This window comes from Megascapheus bottae, chromosome 7, assembly GCF_031878675.1.
Source record: "Megascapheus bottae isolate mThoBot1 chromosome 7, mThoBot2.hap1, whole genome shotgun sequence".
Taxonomy (NCBI): domain Eukaryota; kingdom Metazoa; phylum Chordata; class Mammalia; order Rodentia; family Geomyidae; genus Megascapheus; species Megascapheus bottae.
Genome location: NC_143515.1, coordinates 21,637,698 through 21,644,804, shown reverse-complemented (window position 1 = coordinate 21,644,804; position 7,107 = coordinate 21,637,698). Strand labels below are relative to the sequence as shown.

General features: G+C 40.5%; 1 pseudogene; it reads right to left on the bottom strand.

Moving 5' to 3' along the window:
* Positions 1-6,178: 6,178 nt before the first annotated feature.
* LOC150060405 (immunoglobulin kappa variable 1D-13 pseudogene) lies at positions 6,179-6,753 on the bottom strand (annotated as a pseudogene).
* Between the last annotated feature and the right edge of the window lie 354 nt (positions 6,754-7,107).

Below are 7,107 nucleotides of genomic sequence, written 5' to 3'. Positions count from 1 at the left end.
GAGCTCCCCTATGACCCAGCAATTCCACTACTTGGCATTTATCCAGTGGTCCAGAAACAAGGACATATTGAAGCCAGTAGCACAATGATGTTCATTGCAGCACTCTTTACCACAGCAAAGATATGGAACCAACCCAGATGCCCCTCAGTTGATGAATGGATCAACAAGATGTGGTATTTATACACAGTGAAATTCTATGTTGCCATCAGAAAGAATGACATGGTCCCATTTGTAAGGAAATGGACACACTTGAAAAAAATCATATTAAGTGAAGCAAGCCAGCTCCAAAGGAACATAAGCTCAATGGTTTCCCTTATTTGTTATAATTAGTAGAAACCTAGGATTCTCCTACCAGAAGATTACAGTAGCTCAAAGCCTACATACAAACAGCCACATAGGATGAGACTAAATGAAAGAATCTCTAGGATATGGAAACAAGTGCTTTATCTTATATGATTGTTGTTCTTAATGTGCAATGTTATTTCTCTTCTGTTTTTTTGCTCTTTTGTTAATTTCATAATGTTAGTGTACCTGACTTTGTTACCTGGTATATTGTATATATGTTTATTTGTTTGTGTGAAATGTGAAAGGGAACGGGGAAAAGAAGATGAGGGGATGGTGAGGGGGGAGGGGAATGGGGACAAAAGCATGAGTAGAGTGAGAAGTAATGCACCTTCTATCTGGAGGTTATAGATGTAACCCCACTATACATTAAAATAAAAAAAATGAAGAAAAAAAAGAAGAAAAAACTGAATGTGGAAATAGTTTTCTAAAAACTTCTACACATGGACCATTAAGGATCTATGCTAAGGGGAAAAGGAAAGAATAGAAATCAAGCACAATGTTTGATGTTATCTAGAATTATGCCTTATATTAGGGGATTTTTCATATTTCTGTTTCTAAGTCGGGTGTAGTGGCTCCCAACTGCAAGCCCAATGACTTTAATTTGATACACATAGAAGTATGACAAGCTCCACTTCTGGGTTTTTGGTAATTAATTGGAGATAAGAGTCTCACAGACTTTCCTGCCTGGGCTTGCTTCAAACCCTCAACCTCAGAGCTCAACTCAATTTCCTGAGCATCTAGGATTACAAGGTTGAGTCACAGCATACATCAGGAAAATGATTCTTAAGCTAAGCAATTTATGTTTCCATTGTTTATGCATTGTGGTATTAGTTTGCATCTGACTTGTTTTATTAAGGAAGTTTTTTCAGAAGTGGTGACATGGCTCAAGTGATAGAATGTTAGCCCTGAGCAAAAGTAACTCCAGAACAGGCTAAGGCAGAGAGTTCAAGTCTCAGGATTGGCAAAAATAAACAGTTCAAGGACAGCCCGCGAAGGAATTTCTGCTAAGACTCTTATGGCCAATTAATCGCAGTGAAGGTTGGAAGTAGTGCTGTCTCAAGTGGTAGAATCTCCACCAAACGAGCTCTGGGATAGCACTCAAGCAAAGAGTTCAAGCGCCAAGACTGGGAAAAAATAGAAAAGAAAAAGAGTTCTTTCCGTTGTTGCTTACTGTGTACCATTATGAATAACATGTAATGTCTCACAAAATTTCCAAATTCTTATAGCTTTCTCCAAGTCATAGTGAAGTTTTTCTTACGATCCCAAATTGGAAGACAAATTTAGAATCAAATTTAAGTGAATTTGAGTACATCACTTAGGTGAAATATTTCTAATAATCCTTATGATTTCATAATGATCATTATGATTGCTTGTGCAAGTCCATTTCTGAAATCCCTTTTCCAACTCAGATTTCCCACAGTTTGCATCACAAGGGCTCCCTCTATGAGATTTGAAAAATGGAAGGACTTTTTTTTTTTAATTCCCATAAGCAGACTGATACCTGACCAGTGGTGAGGTCTACAGAGTCACCAGAGAGGTTGTGGGTTCAGGTGACAGCATCAGTTGCCGCCTGTGGGTTTTCTACCTGATGGAGAATCCCGGGATTACACAGTCCAGGCCCTAGGGCAGCTCCACAGAGCCAGAGGACCCCACACTGCAGCTTCCAACTTATCTGGTGAAGATTCTAGGGAGGAGACTCGTCTGTTGTATTAACACAATTCCTGCATGGAGATTCACGACTGGCTTAAACTTTGGGGTGTGAATACCAAATGATGCCTTTATAGAAGAAGATTTGTGGCCATGGCCACTCTCAAGTAATTCCTTTACTTTACTTTTGTGTTTCTGTGCTGACGATGTGTCTTGACGTTCAGGGCCTGTGCGCTGGCTCTAAGCTTATTTGCTCAAGCCTCTTGCTCTACCAAGTGAGCTCTGCCTCCACCTCCTCAAACAACTCTAATGAGAACACAAACACTTTGCGTTCTTACAAAGGATTTATGGATTTAAAATAGTTTACGCTTTTAAAGTAAAATGATAATTCATTGAAAGAAGTCACAGGGTAAGGACAAAAGTATAACTGTTCCAATTGAGTCACAAATTCACCATCTTCCAGGACTGTAGGTGTTTTTGCTGTTTTATAATAAATAAACTACAGTTTTTTTTGTTTGGAATCTTCTGCGTTCTGCAGATCTTCTGCCATATATGATGAATCCACTTATTACCATGCCAAACCTGTTCACTTCAGCACACATCTCCATACTCCCTGCAATGCTCTCCACTCACCATAAATGCCTATGGTGTTTATCCTTGTTGTTATTCATTTTTTTTAGTAGTAATGAGAAAGGACATCAACCTGATCTAGACACATGCTTTGCTGTGGGCCTCTCTAGAAGATAGTCTGGATTGCTTGTCAAGCCAGTGCAGGCCGAAGATCATTGAGAAGAGTCTTGGATAGGGATAGAAGTTAGACATAGATTTGTCCATCTAAAATGTCACCTGTGTTCCTTGACTTGGATGTCCCATCCTAGCTCATCACCATGGGGACCAGGACTGTCTGGGCCTTCAGTCTCCACAGTCTGGAGCCAAGGCATTCTGCAGTTCTTACTGAGCAATGGCCAAGTTATGACACTGATGCCTGAGTAAAATCCTCCTACTGTGCTTCCAGAAGCCACTGCTTTAGAGGAACTGGCTATAAAGCATGCTGCCAGAGTACAGTTCATACAATGATACAAAATTCTAACCTATTTTAACTAGATTATCATGCAATTCGAGTCTTTGGTATTTTGTTTCCAATGTGATTGTGCTGACTTCTACTGGCCATCTTGTGTCTCACTGTCATCTTGAAGCAAATGAGAAGGCCTGCCTGTTACCAGAGAGAATACCTTGTCAGGAAGGAGCACTCTCAGAATTTCCTCAGTGGCTATTTCAAGATCATCCATTTTAAAAGAATACAGTATCCTTGTGATTAACTGCTATGAGATGAATCTCTGAGAAGGCTCCTGTCCCCTTTTCATGGTAGTCATGCTGGTGGATTCTATGTTTTCTCATCACTAAGTTGTACTGCCTTGAATATGGATAATGTGTGAGAAATAGGTTAGTAAATAAGAATTGAATGAGACAAGGTAAATTGAGGGGATGATTAGAGAGAGATGAGGAAGAATGATGAAATGGGTGATCAAAATATATTATTAAACTGACATATTAAATGGAAACTTCCTGATACAATTACTTAAAGATAACCAAATACATAAATAAAATGAAACAGAAAGAAAAATAAAGGATAAAATTGATACTGATTTTTTCAACATTCTTTTTATCTTTCTGTTACCAAGAGTACAGATCAGTTGTGAAGAGAAAAAGTCTAATTTGGCTCATGGTGTTAGAGGTTCCAGTCTTCTTGTTGCATGCATGAGGGGGACTGCAAATAAATGAAGTTATGATAGTTATCAAGTCTAAAAAAATGTATGCTTCCATTTATTTCATGGAAAATTAAACACTTTCCATTGAAACTGAGGAGACAGGAGAATTGTGGGTTATGGAAAAAACATAGACACTCTTTTCTCTTCTCACTCAGGTTTTGCCTTGTGATTCATGTTTGAGGTTAGGATAAATCATATTTCTCAGACCCGTACATCAGCATCTATTTTCTTGCAGCATTCTGGATCACAAATTACACCAGCTGTTTCTGTTCCATATTTTCTTCAGATCCAGTTAAACAGAGCACAATGATCTTGTGACACCAGCCATATAATGGCTACTCAATTCTGCTAGTAATTTTCTTTTTTCTTTCTTTTTCCCTTTTGTTCCTTCCTTCCTTCCTGTCTTCTTTCCCTTTTTCTCTTTCTTTCTTTCGTTTTCTTTCTTTCTTTCTTTCTTTCTTCCTTTCTTTCTTTCTTTCTTTCTTTCTTTCTTTCTTTCTTTCTTTCTTTCTTTCTTTCTTTCTTTCTTTGTTTCCCTCCCTCCCTCCTTCTTTCCTTCATTCCTTCCTTTCTCCCTCCCTCCCTCCCTCCCTCCCTCCCTCCCTTCCTTCCTTCCTTCCTTCCTTCCTTCCTTCCTTCCTTCCTTCCTTCCTTCCTTCCTTCCTTCCTGATTTCTTCTTTCCCTCACACACTCTCCTCCCTGCCTCACTATTCTTCTTTCTTGATCCATTCCTAATTCTTTAACAGATTTAGTAAAAAAATCATTATTCTATTGACTACAGCATTGTGTGTGTGTGTGTGTGTGTGTGTGTGTGTGTGTATAATTTAATAGTACAGAAACAGAAGAAGTGTGTCTTATTTCTAACTCCACAGTGAGTGAAATCCTCTACCTGATATATAATCATTCATCACTGTAGATTCACTTAGAGACCCGAGCTCATCATCTTGGTCAGCATGGAATCCAGGCTGTACTTTCCTGCTTCTCCAAATTGTGCTTATTGGCTAGCTATGCTTTCTCCAAGGGAATCTCCATGTGGAGTTCAAGCAGCACTTTTCACTTGTCTATGGCTCTGGTCATCATTTCCTTCAATATAGGGAACATTTATTTCTCTGTAGCAGTACAATTCCTTTGCCTTTCCATACATTTTAGCACCTCTGCTTTATTCCTACAATTTCAATTCCAGAATTATCTTTGCACACTCAGGAGAAAGGACTTTATCTATAGTCACAAGTCCAACTTCTTATGTAGGGGCCAAGGTGAAACTAGTTGAGTTAGGGAAAAGATTTCACATGCTTAGTGATGGTGTGGCACCAGTCCAGTTCCTTCCTCTCTTTGCCTCAGTGTCCTTACCTGTGGAACTAGTAGAATAATTTTACTGGGCTGAGAGCACAGCTCAAGTGGTACAATGACAGCCTAGGGAGCTCAAGGCCCTGAGTTCCAACCCCAGTATCATCACATTGACCACATGCACAACATGTTTGTCTGTTTCAAGCATTTTCATCTATGACCATGGTTCATTACAGTCCTATATTTTCACGGTCTACATGTCTTCCAATCTTATTTCAGTTTAGCTAACAAAAACTTCCTCTGAAATTGGGTCACACATACCTAGATTTCTCCCTCCACTTTCTGTTCTCTTCATGTTGTGAACATTTGTCTGAGGAAAGGGAGAGTTTCATCTTGCTCTAGTTTTCCTCTACCTGTACCTCTTCCTCATCCTTCTCTCCACAGTCCATTTTAAGCAAATTAAATACATTTTGCAAATGGAAAACCACTTTAAAATTGGATGATTTTTAAAACAATCTAAATTGAGTAATATAATTCAGCATTCTAACAAATTAGGAATGAGAAATTATAAGTACGGCAGTTAAAATATTTCTAAAAGGCAACATCTTCTTATGATAATTCAAAAGCTATTCCTGTCTATTGAAGAAAACAATAGTGGAAAAATGGTGATTTAGAGCACATGTAAAAATCTCTGCGGAATATAATCAAGGTATGAAATAGTTCCCATTTTATCCATGAGATTTTACTCAGTGCTGAGGTGTTTGCTATCCCTTCCTCACATGTAGTCTACAGCATGTCTTCCTCCAAATTCTAGAGAGGAAATGTTCCTTATTTGCTGATGATATTTGTACAAAAACATTGAGGAGTCAAAAATTATTTGACTGCTATCTTGCATTTAGAGCCTCCTGCTTGGATTAACTAGCATGTCTCTTCTTTGCAAATGAACCTGAGTTAATGCTCTAACAGCTTCCTCCCATGCCATGACTTGTGAACTCTATTAAATCAGGAGAGGCATTGCCATGTTTCTATTGCTACAGACAGAGAGCCAGAGTGGAGAGACTTCTGCCTTGCTGCTTCTACCCAAATCATCAAGAGACCTTCAGAGTCTGGCTGCCATTGAGAGGCTGTGTCAGCAGGTGGAGGCAGCAGGAGGAGCAGCTGGGGCAGCCCAGCCTCTCACTTCTGCTTCCCTGGGAGGTTTATGTTATGACTTGTATCACTGTGGGAGGAAAGTTATCATACTGCAGACAGTAATAAGTCGCAGCATCTTCAGGCTGCAGGCTGTTGATGGTGAGAGTAAAGTCTGTCCCAGATCCACTGCCACTGAACCTGGATGGGACCCCAGAGTTCAAGTTGGATGCTCTGTATATCAGACGCTTAGGAGCTTTCCCTGGTGTCTGCTGATACCAGTTTAAGTAACTGCTAATGCCCTGACTGGCCTTGCAAGTGATCTTGACTCTGTCTCCTGGAGATGCAGACAGGGAGGATGGAGACTGGGTCATCTGAATGGCACATCTGGCACCTGGCAGTGGAAGCACAAAAAAACCCACAATTATCCTCCTTGCTATCCATGTTCCAGGACGTCTTCCTGAAGTTCCAGAGAGCCCAGGATGTCCTAGGCTGATATAATACCCAGCACTGTCCTTCCTTACCTGGGAGGCAGAGCAGCAGGAGCCCCAGGAGCTGAGCAGGGGTCATGTCCATGCTGGGTGCTGACTGGACTGACTGCTGCCCAGGGTGTGGGCAGACTCTGAAGAAGTGCTCAGGGCAGGGGGCTGAGCTCTGGGCACATGCAAATGAGCAGGGGCTGGGCAGGGCTGGGCACAGCTGCAGGCTTGGCTGTCCTCAGTGAATCACCACAGGCCTTGTGTCCACAGGTGTCCACACCAGAGGAGAGACACATATATTTGCCTGCAGAAAACGGAGACCACTGGATAGCAAAAGAAATGCCTTAAGACTGCTTTACAAATGACTGGTGTATAGAAGCAACTCATGTAACAGGGTATTTCTTAAGATCTTCTTAGATATTTTATTTCCTCAATAATTCTTGCTGGAAGA